This window comes from Spermophilus citellus (genome assembly GCF_964194105.1).
Source record: "Spermophilus citellus genome assembly, chromosome: 9".
NCBI lineage: Eukaryota > Metazoa > Chordata > Mammalia > Rodentia > Sciuridae > Spermophilus > Spermophilus citellus.
The window spans coordinates 52814249-52828728 of record NC_138191.1 but is presented as its reverse complement, the minus strand read 5'-3'; positions in this window follow the sequence as shown (position 1 = coordinate 52828728).

Genomic DNA, 14480 nt, shown 5'->3' with positions numbered 1-14480 from the left:
ACCTGGGAAGTTACTAGAAAATATTTTCTCTTTATGAGAATACCCAGAGAAATTTCTAGTGATGGAGGAATCCGTTTTACTGGGAAAATATAAGACTTTAATGCATTATGACAGAAGGATTTACAGCAGGTAAATGAAGCTCTTCTTAAATCACTAACTGATGGCAAACAGACCTCTCATATCTAGAACCTGGAGTCTGGATCTTTTTGGAAATAATATTAGAGAAAGATGGTCCTTGAATTGCACTGAAAATTATTCTACCAAATTCTTCTCACCACCCATACAGCAGCATAGCTTCAGGATCTTGAACCTTTGGTCCACACCTCACAACTTAAGAGGGCCCCTTTGAATACTGAAACTATGCCTGTTGGAAAATTTCAGTTAAAGCTAATAAGGGAAATTCTTCCTCAGAAGTAGGTGGCATTGTAAGATGTGGACAGCTTTCTCAACATCTTGGATCAACGACTCTCCATTGTCCTAAAGGATGTATCTTTTCTCTTTTTTCTTCCATTTCCTGCCATACTAATCCTTTCCCTTTCTACACAGAAGAATCCATGGAACCATAATTGGTAGATGACTTTAGTAAAAGCTTATGTTGATACTCTAGTAAGAAGCCATAATAATAATTGGGTCTATGGGATGATACCCCAAATATCAGGAACCTATTCTCCCAAAACCCAAAGTAGAAATTTATCATTGATGTGTTAAACATCATCACGATTTTCTTGCCCATACTCACTAGAAGTGATATTTGCCCTTCCCCCACACCCCCATATTTTTATTGGTGCATTATAGTTGCTCGTGATGATGGGATTGGTTTTTACATATTCATACATGTCACTGTATAACATAATTTGTCAACATCACTACCAACACTTCTCTCTCCCTCGCCTCCTTCCACTCTGTGGTTCATTTCCTCTACTGATTTCCCTTTGATTTTCATGAGATCATACCTACCACCTTTCTTTTCTTTTTCCTCACTAGCTTTCACATATGAGAAAAAATTTACTACTCTCGACATTCTGAGTGTGACTTATTTTTCCTAAAATAATCTCTCAATTTCCATCACTTTTCCTTCAAATGTTATAATTTCAGTTTCCTTTTATGACTAAATAAAACTACATTTTGTATATATACTGCAATTTTTTAATACATTCATCTCCTGATGGACACTTGGGCTGGTTCTGTAGTTTGGCTATTGTGAATTGTGCTGCTATAAACGTGGGTATGCTTGTATTAGTATACTATAATGACTTTAATTCTTTTGGATAAATAACAAAGAGTGCATCATATGGTGGTTCTGTTCCTAGTCTTTTGAGGAACTTCTATACTGATTTCCATAATGTTTGCACTCATTTATAATCCCACCAACAGTGTGAAAGTATTTCTTTTTCTCTACATCCTCTCCAGCATTTATTATTTCTATTCTTGATGTCTGCCAGTCTGACTGAAGTGAGATGACATCTCCATGTAGTTTTGATTTGCTGTTCCCTAAAGGTAAATGATGCTAAAGTTTTTCACATGCTTTTTAGTCATTTGTATTTCTTCTTTTAAGGAGTGTCTGTTTCGGTTTTTTGTCCATTTATTAATTGGGTCAGGTTTTTATTAGTGTTTTTTTTGTTCTTTATATATACTGGATAGTAATCCTTTGTCAAAAGAGTGGCTATTAAAGATTTTCTTCCATTCTGTGGGTTCTTAATTGTTTCCTCCGCTGTACAGAAACTTTTAACATTTTATGCCATCCACTTATTAACTCTTGTCATTATTTCCTGAGCTTTAGAGGTCTGATTGAGAAAGTCATTGCCTGTGCCTTTATGTTAGAGTGTTGGTCCTAAGTTTTCAACTAGGAGATACATAATTTCTGGTCTAATTCCTATGATTTTCCATTTTGAGTTGATTTTTGTGCAGTTTTAAACTTGAGAATCTAGTCTCATTCTTCGACATATAGATAATCAGTTTCCCAGCACCATTTATTTAAAAGGTTGTCATTTATCCAATATATGTTCTTTACCTTTGTCAAATAGCTTGACCTTTTAATTGGTAACCTAATTGCTACTAGGAATAGAAAATCTGTCAGGAGGATACTGCATAAGATACATGGTGCTTCTAGGTAACTCATATTCATATCATACCCATATTGTCTATGCAAGTTTGAATGACTGCTTATATAAAGTCACTGGATTAAATCCAGTAGGGTTCCTTGCCATAATGTAGCCTTATAACATCAATAAAGGGACCATAACCAGCTAAGAGGAAATTTCCCAATGGATTTTGTTCAGTAGTTGTGATGATTTATGGGCAAATAGGTGTAACTGACCCTTGCTCAAACCTTGCTAGATGATCTTTCCATCCCCTGGAAACATTTATTAGGTTCATGAAGGATTTACTTATTCTGTTCTGTATCTTTGATGGTTTATGTCTTATCATTTGGCTTTGCTCATTTGTACCTTTCAAGGTACTTTCACTGACCAGATGGCAAAATAATCAATAATCAAATTTAGTATTGATCTTCAAATAGATGAGGACAAATTGAATTCCACTGAAGAAGAATACCAGTGGGTTTCAGGGTGATCACCCTTGGCAATGGAGTGCCAGATGTATAAAATATAAAGTCAATAAATTGGAAAACTTTTTGCATTCAGGACTAAAGATGGGTAGAGCCCACTCTCCACAAGTAGATAGAAGCATTCATGTCCAACAAAAACACTTAATGGAGATTCATGGAGGTCTGATCTCTTAGTCCAAGAAGAAGCTCTGTGTCAGTTGCTGAATATGATTGAATCCTGCACTTATCTTTCCCCTGATTATCATACTACAGAGAGTTTAATTTAAAATTGGCTAACACTACTCTTTCTCTAGACACTGCCACCAAGCATATTAAAGAAACTTGGGAAAGGAACACCTGATGTGATCAGGGAACACCCCTTAGCTGGTTTGTAGACATCCTGAATGTTGGAGGGCAAGCCTGGCTGTTCCAAGCATTTCTAACATTTATATATCTTTCAGTGTAATTTGTCTTAACTCTCTAACTCACCATGACTCATGTCACCACACTAATTGTGAAACGGAATTCCTCTCTATGTCAGACCATTTTGCAGCGCTTTCAGGGTCCCTGATTATCATCACACTCCAAAAGAAGTCTTTGGTGTTCAGATACAATTGAACTGCCTCTACTGCCTAAGCATTGAGTTGTTTAATTTTGATTCATTTGCCCTTGGAGTCTTCTGTTTAAAAAATGTATTTCTATCTTTTTCTTCTCTTGACAAGGTAGTGTGTTGTACTCAAAGTTTATGCAACCTGTATATAGCCACCTTTATACATTAAACAGTCTTGTGAAGGTTGGAACAAAAGCATAAAAATTAACAGTCATCTAACAAGTGTGACATTGTGGAATTGTAAATTTACTGGAGTCAAGCTGATTTATTGCTATGGTAACAGAAGGCAGAATCACTACCCATACTTTTGCTGGATCTCAAGAATTGAGAAGATGACCCAAAGCGGGGGGGATTGTAAACTAAAACAAATCTACCTTAAAGTGGACTTTGTAGTTGAGTGATGAAATTTGTCTCAAAGAGGCCGCCATAAATAGTGAACTATGACCTAGTTTGATAGCCACCCCATGACCTTAAGTGTATATCGTGGCAACCAAGCAATTGAACCTCAGAGAGTTAGAGCAGCTGAGCCCTCAGCCCATCCCACTATGAAGATTGCTAATTTATGCCCAAATAAAGCAAATCCAACTGCACCAATCAGATAATATACATACATCCTTTCCTGTTTGTCTTCTTCTTTTTCTTTTTTTTTCTGGTTATAAATACAATTCACAGCTCCTAGGGGCATATAGAACCATCTTCAGCTTAGAATGCTAATTGCAAAAACTTTTTTATTCAAATTCAATTAAATTTTACTAGTCTCAGGATTTTGTTTTTGTACTTTCAAAACTAATTTCTAAGATCTCATATCAGATATTTCCTCCCTTCCTTTTGCTCTTTCTTGGTAGTGGCAAAACCTAAAAATATTCGTCTGTCATGACAAATGATGCTTTGAGTAACTGCACGTTCACATCTCCCCTTTAGACTGGTCTCCTCGGGGGCAGGGTGTGCATTTTTCATTTTTATATTTCAGGCACTAAGTGAAATATCAGGGATATGGATTGTACCCAATACTATTGAACTGAAATTAAAATAAAAAAATTGATACTATTTTTAAACTCATACTTCACATTTATCACAAGTCTCAGGTGAGGTCAGTGGTTCAGAATTTTGCTGTCCATCGACATTAGGCATTTTTAAGTCACTGTGAGTTTGACTTTTATACAGTATAGTCTGAAGGAAATTCATTAGTGCTGTTTATAAATAAACACAAATGTTATTCTTCTAAGTTATGTAATAATATTTTTGCATTTTACCAGAGATGGCTCCCCAATGGAAACTATTAATCCAACAACAAATATGTTTTCCTTTTGAAATGCAGTAACATAAAATAATAATAGACTTTGATTTTAACTCTTGTGTTTGGTATTGCTACCATCTGCCAAATGGTTTTGAGATTCCAAAGGGAAGTCTTCTCTCTTGTGCCTTCTGAGCATCATACACTTTATTTTCTGAAATTTTGCTATCCCACTTGCTCTGCTCTTGGGGTGGGGTGTTTCAGTTTATAGAAATGTTGAGACAGCAATGCATCAGCAAATTTGTATTTGAAGGAGAGATGAATATTTCACGCTCATATTTATGTTGTCTTGGGAGGAATTTTTAATCTGGATCCTACAGCTGTTACTAAAGTGAACCAGTGGGGTCGTTTTCCTCTGGCTAAACCAGTAGGGGGTTCCCAAAGCCTGTCTACTGCAAGATGTTCTCTGCATTTTTATTACTTTCTGTAACCTTAACAACTGTGTTTGCAAAAGCATGATTTTTTTTAAAATCCCCTTATAAATTATGTATGTCTTTATTGACTTGTAATCAGCTCATTCACAGGTTCAGTGTTTGGGAGAAAACAACAAGCATTTAGATGGTGGAGCTAGAGTCTTCAAACAATTTTCAAAAGAGGAAGCTAGAAAAAAAAGAAAAAAATTCCTGAATATTCTGAGTGGGAGGTTTCTCAGGTGATCTCATGAAAGCTGGGGTGTTTGTGCATGCACAACATGCTCTTGAGTATTAGTACAGGTTGGTCTCTTTTATCTGCCTCTTCTTGGTCACATGGTCCTGCTTCAACAATTGATTCTAAATCTCGACGCCTGTGGGCCCTGTGATTTTTGTGAGGCTGTCAGCTAAAGGAAGGCAAAAGTACTGAATTTTAAAGGAGTGAATTTCCTGAAAGTAGACAGTAAGGGGCAGGCACTTGGGGCCAGATCTTCTATATCACTATGCATGTCTTCACAAAACAGTACTTAACAAAACAGTAGTTAGCATGGTAGGTTCTCTGCAAATATTTGTCAGTCTGATATTATATTACTTGGTTTTTGAGGAATGCTTTAGGTCTGTTTAATTATTTTAATTTTGAAGGAAAAAAACCACACATAAAGGTACATTAGCAAGATATGGTTACATAGTAGAAAAGTATCAGTCTATGGAAACACTTGCTGATTTTGCTTTCATAAAACATGGATTAGGAAGGAGGTAAAAATGAAGTTTTGCTCCTGATAGAAATGTTCTCATTTTTAGAATTACTTACTTTAATCAGACAACAGGCATTGAATCTTTCAGGCTACACTGTTCTCATCCTTGACCCACTTGATCCTTCACATTGATTTCTTGTTTTTTTTCAACATTATATCATCCATCCTGGCAAATAAAGGCACAAGAAGGAGCCATACTTAAAATTTTCTTGTGATTTGGAAGGGTTGGTTTCTATAGATTTTAAGTGAACCATGCAGAACTACTGTACATAATTAATTTTGTTTTCATTCAACAGCAATATGCTTCTTTTGCTAAGCTTTGAATGAATCTCATGAAGAGGATTTTCAAAGTGGAGCTGAGAGACAGCAAGGCAATCATTACAGACTTTACAAACACTACTTTTGTATACATATTGCCATATCATCTACATTTCTGGTGTTTTAATTCCTCACTAAATATCTCTGGTAATGTTAACCAACAAGTCAGTTGCAATTTCAGTGGCACATAGTCTAGTGTCTCATCGAGGGGATCTCAACTGTTCTATACCAGGAAGTCAGGAGCAGGACTGTAATGCATCCTAAATTACAGGGCAGATGGCCCAGATACAAATGGATGTTCTGCTGCTGGATGTTCCGTTCCAGAGAGGATGCAATCAGTTCAAGTTGTTTGTGACTGATGTTTCAGATTGTGGTCTTAGAAACAGACCTGAAAATAGCTATTTAAAAAAAAAAAAAAAGACTGTAAATTTCTGTAATTAAGGTATGCCTGAAAAATTAACCCTAAAAAGTATAAGAGTTGGGAGATGAGATAGCTTTTTTGTGTTGAATTACTAGCTGCATAGCTGTAGCACTCTGTTCTTAAAAGAGGAGGAAGCAGGTCATTAGAGGGGATGTATCTAAATGCTGTGTGTCAGAAATGAAAGGAAAATGGAGTGTCCTTTGTGCTGGAGAACTATGTAATTAGCTGGGACAACAAGCATTGGTATTTATTGTAGAGGAATGTGAGGAAGAAAATGAAAAACAAAACTCCTGGTGTCTCTGTTCCACATCTGCCAAACTAATTTGGGGGTAATTTTATCATTTTAATCTGCACGAAGCTCTTCCCCAGTTGCTAAAGTACCCTGGTGTATACCAGATGTCAGACATTTAATGAGGCCTCCGAGGCGCAGGACAGGCTCGATTGCAGGTGTTTAAAGCCTGCCAGGCCTTTGGACAAACCACAAGCTGATGTTTTCTGGTTTGCAATAATTCCTAGCATTCAAAAATCTCCAGTAAATGTTAAAGGCAACTCTAGCCACTAGGAGGAGCCGGAGGCTACTCCATCCTCTGTTCAACTTCCCCCAAGACTGGTCCAGAAGTAAGAGCACAAGATTTTAAGCACTAGGGCACTAAGGAGTTAATATCATGAAAGATGGAATTAAAGCTTTTAGCCTGTATAGATATGACTGCACATAGAGTGCACTGGTTAAGAATGTATGATTCCCAGAGTCTAATTGCTACTGACAAAATACTGAATTTCTTGGTCCCTTGCATCAGCTTTGAAATAAGGGTAATATTAGTACTTGTCCCTTAGATTTGTTGTGAATAAGAAAAAGAAAATAATCTGGGTAATCTAAGTAAAGAAGTTAGCTTAATGTTTGGTACAACATTAACATTAATTATTTTATGTATTATATACATATTTACATACATACAAACATATATACACATATACTTATGGTAGTAACAGTGGCAGCAGTAGCAGAAGTAGCTGATTCTTGGGTGCTCGGTTTGTGTCTGGAATCATCTTTTTTAAGTGTGGCTCCCAGCTGAGTTACATAATGACTTAGATCTCTCATGTGTTGGTCCTTGGTTCCCCTTCTAGAAGTACTTTAGCCCAGTTGTTAGAAGCACATAGTCTAGCATCATTTGGTCCTGGGTTAGTGTTCTGGTTCTGACACTTAGAAACTCTGTGACCTTGGGAAGTTTATTTAACCTTATTATATCAAGTTTTATGATCTTTCAGTGGGTAAAACAATAATACCTTTATCACGTAGCTGTTGCTAAGATTGTAAATTAGTGATCACTCATATCAGTGTTTCAAATAGTATATGGTACACAGTGGCACTCAATAAATGCTTGGTTGCCTTGCTATTAATTAGTGTCATGCTTTATCTAGTTTAAAAATCTGTGCTTTCAATTATGTTTTATTTTCAAAATTTCAGAAACCACTGATTATAGGAGTTTTTTTTTTTTTTTTTTTTTTTTTGTCATAGTACAATTGCGTCGTCTTCCCATTTCCATTGAAACTCACACTCTGCCTACAGGCAACCTTGATTCTGATAAGTCTACCTCAGTCACTTTAAGATTATAGACTATTGGTTCAGAATATACAATCTCCATTCTCTTGTTTCCAAAAGCTTATGTTTTTAGCAAAAAAAAAAAAACCCCTGAATTTGAAGACCAACTATATGTTATATCTTGGGAAGATCTTTCAGCATTAGTTTTCTTATTCTTGTAATGGTGATTAAAAATATCTAATTTATGATGTATTTTAAAATAAACTTATTCAAATAAAGCAGAGTTAATAGTATAAGGTGGCCCTCGGTAATAAACCTGGCTGCTGGAGGAAGCAGGGTGCGGGGACAGAGGGATTCATAAGTCAAATTGTCACTTCACTCCAGGACTTAGAATCGCTCTCATCAGAGAGGAGCCTGCAATTTCACCTAGATTGACTTTTTCTCTTTCCTCTCTGGTTAGACTCTATATCCTTTGCTCATTCTTATTTCCCCTCCCATGAGATTGCACCTCCAAACCTAGCAGCAACTAAGTATGGGGATGTCAATTAATACCCCTTGTACTCATCACTGATGTTTTGATATTTTCACTATGGATAGAAAACAACCAATAACAGATAAAGGCATTAATTAGATTCTGAAGAAGTCAAGCACGAGGGCACTGTCTGACAGGCTAAGAAGGAAATGTATGGTCCATTGTGGATGGAAAAGAGCAAGGACAGATGTTCCAGGGACAAGCAGGAAGAAGCCTGGGCCATTTGTGTAAAGGGAGCTCTCAACCAACTACTGTACATTGAAGGTTCACTGCCATTCAATTCTGGCTTCTACATACAATTCCTTTTGTAGTTGGCTTCTCTCATAGCTTGACTTCTGACAAACTGAAGTGAAATTTGAAGTAAAAATTAAAACAAAACATTCCTTGCCACCTTTGAAAGATCTCTGCTGAGGATTTTTCCAGCAGGTGACAACCAGTTGGAGCACAGCCAGTTGACAGCTGCCTGAAATCAGCAGTTAAGAGTTTGAAATTGAAAAATACATGTGATAGTGTTGCTTCATGAATCCAGGACATTCCCTCACGAAACTTTAAACCCCTTAGGATACCTGCCAAAGTGTTTTCTGATTTCAAAAAATTGCAAAGAAAACCAAAAAGTACTAAACAAAACAAAAACTACTAAGAAGGTGTTAATGTTTTTCTGAGATAAAGGGAAGGGTAAAAAAGAGTTTTCAATGATACTTGGTACAGGACAATGTAACATAACCTTTAAGTTACTTTTATATTTGTTCATGTAAACTACAAGTAAGGAAAAGAAAGGAAGATTCCAAAATTAAGGCAATATTTTATTATATCAATACAGGTGGCTAAGTAGCTTAGTTTTCTTAAATACAATGAAAGAGGTATTAGAAAGCAATTTTTAAAAAATGAATGATTGTTGGACTGATATTTTTGAAATAGTCATTTAAGTGTTCATGCAATTATTGTCTAGTTCATCTTACCCGTACGTCTTGGTGACTCCCTGGCAGGGGATTCAAGGTATTCTCTTGTGAAGTTAGATAAGCTGCCTTTGTAATTTTTCTTAAACTGTTTAAGAAACAGACTACTTAAGATATCAAGTAACACAGGTTTTGACAGTTAATCCTGGATAGCAAACAAAGAAAAAATTAAGTAGAAATGTTAGCAACAGTATATTCCACAAGGTTTATTGTTTTTATAAATGTTAATTCATCATCTTTAGCATGTTTTTAAAATTTGGCAAAAAAAATCTTTTCTTCTGTTTTCGAGGGATCTGATCAGACAAAAATTTTATTTATTCAGTATAATTAATTAAACAAATGTGATATGAATGCTTACATTGTGGGCTGCTATGGACTCATGGATGGACACATGAAGAACTAAATTCAAACAGGTGATGAACAATTGCCTCTCTAAGGGGCAACATTTGAGCTAGGATAAGGTGAATCACAGAGGAAGATATAGAGCAAAGGAAAGGACTGGTTCCCAGATCTGAAAACAGGAGTGAACTTGGTATCTGGGTGCATCAGGAAAGAGGTAGAAAAAAAAATTCCCTTGAAAATTCTTAACACAACCTGGATTCAGAGTCTGGGTTCCTTTTTAACCCCCGTACACTAATGCAAAGAATGACTCCAAGTCTGGTTGGTATGCCCCAGACACCTTGCAGAGGTAGACATAATTTTTTTTCTGTGGAGGAAAGCCTCAAAGTATTGTCACAGCAAAGCTTTCCTAAACACAAGGAAACAAACCACCATAACTCAGATGTAGCAGAAGTTTTAGCCCAGAAAACTGGTCCAAGACTGAAATGACAGAGGGATCAGAATCTGAAGTTTTAATGTCATGTTTAGCATGTTTAGGGAAGTAGAAAAGAGTATTTAAGTCTCTCTTACTAACACACATGTACTGGACACATTTGATGCACTAGAAAGTGTCCTGAGTCTCTCTTACTAACACAAATGTACTGGACACATTTGATGCACTAGAAAGCGTCCTGAGTGCTGACCTTAAACATCCTAACATCTAGGATCTGCATTCAAGTTCAAGATTGTCCAGTGTTTAGCAGTAACTCTGAAGCATCGTATGCTTCTGCCCCTACAGTATTCTTTTAAGTCCCAGTCAGGATCTGTTTACCTTATTTTTGGAATGTATGTGCTCTACCTTTTGGGCTCATGATGTAGAGTGTGTTGCAGGTGACCTTCAAAGAGCACACTTGTTTTCCACTCTCTGCCTGTGACCTACAATGAAAGAATTCTCTGGCTTTGAGCCTAATGTAAGCTGACAGATTTGTCAACTAGTAATTGAATCAATGGTCTGATTCATAAAAAATGAACCAGAATTGGTGAATGAGACTTATAAAAGGATTGAATTATTTGAAGAGGTGGAATGAAGGGTTAAGGTTTCTGGGTTGGCTGGTAGGGAGAGAAAGAAGATAAGAACATGATGTGCAATTCTACATTAACATGTGGATTTTAACTTTCATGGTCACTATAATTAATTAAACTCAGCTTATCCTTCAAATGACTGAAAATTCATCCATGATCCACATGTCTATATTATAATAAAATTGTTTTAAATATGAATGAGAAATGTTGATTAGACTAAAAAAACTATATATTTATTAAAAACTACAACTAATTTATTTATTTATTTATTTTGGTACAAGGGATTGAATCCAGGGGCTTTCAACAACTGAGCCACATCCATAGGTGCATGTGTGTGTAAATGTGTGTGTGTATGTTTGTGTGTAAATATATATGTGTGTGTGCATATATACATATATATATATACACATATATAACATATACATATAAAATTTAAAGACAGGTTTTGTTAGAGCTTCTTAGGGCCTTGCCAAGTTGCTGAGGCTAGCTTTGATCTAGCAATCTTCCTGCCTCAGCCTCCTGAGCCACAGCCAATTAATTATTCATTTTTCTTTTGTTTTTTCCTTGTGTGAGGGGGATACCGGGTATTGAACTCAGGGGCACTCAACCACAGAGTCACATCCTCAGTCCTATTTTGTATTTTATTTAGAGACAGGGTCTCACTGAATTGCTTAGCACCTCGCTTTTTGATGAAGGCTTTGAACTCACAATCCTCCTGCATCAGCCTCTCCAGTCGCTGGAATTTCAGGCGTGCACCACCATACCTTGCCCAGCCAATGGATATTTGACAAAAGTTCTGAGATGCATGTTGAGGAGCCAGGCTCAGTGGGGCATACCTCTAATCCCAGCTACTCAGGAGACTGAGGCAGGGGGAATTGCAAGTTCAAGGCCAGCCTCATCGTCTCAAAATAAAAAATATAAAAAGTGCTGGGGATATAGCTCAGAGGTAGAGCATTTGCATGTTCTAGGCCCTAGGTTCAGTTCTCAGTTTCCATTAGACAAACAAGCAAAAAAACAACCCAGAACACATGTCAAGGAAAAGACAGGCAATTCAATAAATGGTATCTGCAAAACTGGATAGATCACTATCCCTCACTGCTAAAAGCCACAGCCAAGTAATATGATGCATGGCACTTTTGGTTGTAAGGTGATGCCAGCTAGCCATTGAGATGATATGATTATGTTAAGATTTGCATTCATATGGATATTGGACTCCTGCTGTTCACCTCTGCCTGCTATGGGACTCCTGGAGAGTTCCCATTGGTTGGGGAAGTACAGTAGGAGGGAATTCCGGGGCAGGAAGTTGTTCTGAGGTTCCGGTAGAACACCACCGCGTGGGTGGACTGGCTTCCCCCCACTGGTGCATAGGCCTATCCACAAATATGGCTATATACTGGACCGGTAGTCAGTGATGGGTATGATTCAATTGCAGTGGTATCAACCTAAGACAGGAGGCTGACGCCTAGAGGTCAGTTTTCCGATGACAGGTAAGAACCATATGTTGAATTGGACATACCTAACAGGCACGGTCCCTAGCCACATTGCCTATTGCTTAATTACACAGAAGGGGGCAGATGCTAAGAGCCACAGCCATGTAATATGATGCATGGCACTTTTGGTTGTAAGGTGATGCCAGCTAGCCATTGAGATGATATGATTATGTTAAGATTTGCATTCATATGGATATTGGATTCCTGCTGTTCACCTCTGCCTGCTATGGGACTCCTGGAGAGTTCCCATTGGTTGGGGAAGTACAGTAGGAGGGAATTCTGGGGCAGGAAGTTGTTCTGGGGTTCCGGTAGAACACCACCGCATGGGTGGACCGGCTTCTTCCCGGACGTATACGGGGTATTGGTGGCATTTTCAAAAATAAAGTTTTGTTCCTGCTTGAGTGGCTCATGATTCTGTGCCCAGCCAGACTGCGACACCTCACCATATAAAAGCAACCAATGCAAAATGGACAAAAGCCCTACTTGTAATACTAGAGACTATGATTCTATGGGCAGAAAACAGAGGTGAAGGCAAGAGGTTTTTTTTTTTTTTTTAATAATATCACAACAGCACAGGCAATAAAAGAATAAATAGACAAACATGATTATACCAAACTAAAGAACTTCTGCACAACAAAGGAAACAGTCTACAAAGTGAAGAGAAGCCCTGCAAAATGGGGAAAAAGAATGTTTCTCAACTATGTATCTGACAAGGGTTTAATAGCTAGGGTATGTGCCTAAAACCCAAAGGCTCAAACAAAATCTGTTTGAATAAATGGACAAATGATTTGATTAGACATTTTTTAAAAGAATGAAGACAAATGGCCAACAGGTACATAAAAATGCTCAACATCACCGATCATCAAGACATGCAAATCTAAACCACTTTGAGATACATCACCTGACCTGAGTTAGAATGACCACTACAAAAAGGACAAAACATGGCAAAGGCTGGGGAAGATGTAGAGAAAGGGAGACCTTATATACTGTAGGTATTAGAAATGTAAATTAGTACAGCCATTATGGAAAACAGCATAGAGGTTCCTAAAAAATTAAAAATAGAACTATCATGATCCAACAATCCCACAAGTGGGTATATGCAAAGAAAGTAAAATCAATATGCTGAAGAAACATGTGCACTCTTGTGTTCATCATAGTCCTGTTCATAATAGAATAGACAAGAAATGGAATCAACTTAGAGTGCACCAATGGAGGAATAGATTTTTTAAATTTAGTATATACAATGGAATAGTATTTAGCCCTAAAATGAAATTGACATTTGCAACAGCATGGATAAAGATAGGGAATGTTTAATTAAATAAAATAAATGAAAGAAAAAATGACATATACTTCACAGCCTCACTTATACATGGAATCTAAAGGAACAATTTCCTTAGAAGTAGAATTTAGTGGTTATTGGAGGCTGGGAAGGATAGTAGGGATAAAGCATGAGAGGAGGGTGGTCAATGGATACAAAATTACAATAAGGTATAAGGAATAAGTTTTGATGGTTATTGTACAGCAGGGTGACGAAAGTTATCAACAATGTGTTCTGTATTTCAAAATAGAAGAAAGGATTTTGAATGGTCTCATCACAAAGAAATGATAAATGTTTGACATGATGGATATGCTAATTACCCTGATTTGATCATTACAACATATATATATATATATATATATATATATAAACATCACACTATGCCAATAAATGTGTACAATTATGGTCTATTTTAAAAATAAGTAAAAGAAATTTAAAAAGAAATGATAGCCTCATCTTCTCTGGATACCCACTAAAATTTTTATGAAATTCTATTCTTTTAACAGAAAATTTTTCTTTGCTGGCTAAGTGAAGTTCTGCTTAACAAAAGAGAGAGCCATGAGTAACTTTTTAAGTATTTCAGTATGAATAATTTTTTTTTATATTGTCATACTCAAGAGTCCCTTACATGGGCACTCTGGCCGTGATCTAAAGTAGAAGAAAGTGTGTGTTTATATGTAATGTGTTTGTATTCTTATTTATATATTCACATACTTATTCTTAAAGAAAGCATGGTTATTTAAACCATCCCTTTCCTGAAGGACGTGCCTTTCTTGATAGGTAGTACCAATAAATAATTAAAATAGACAAAAAGGCAATAGAATTCTACCACTTCAGTTTTAAAGATGAGCTAACAGAAGGAAAATAAAACCATATTATGATAATATTAA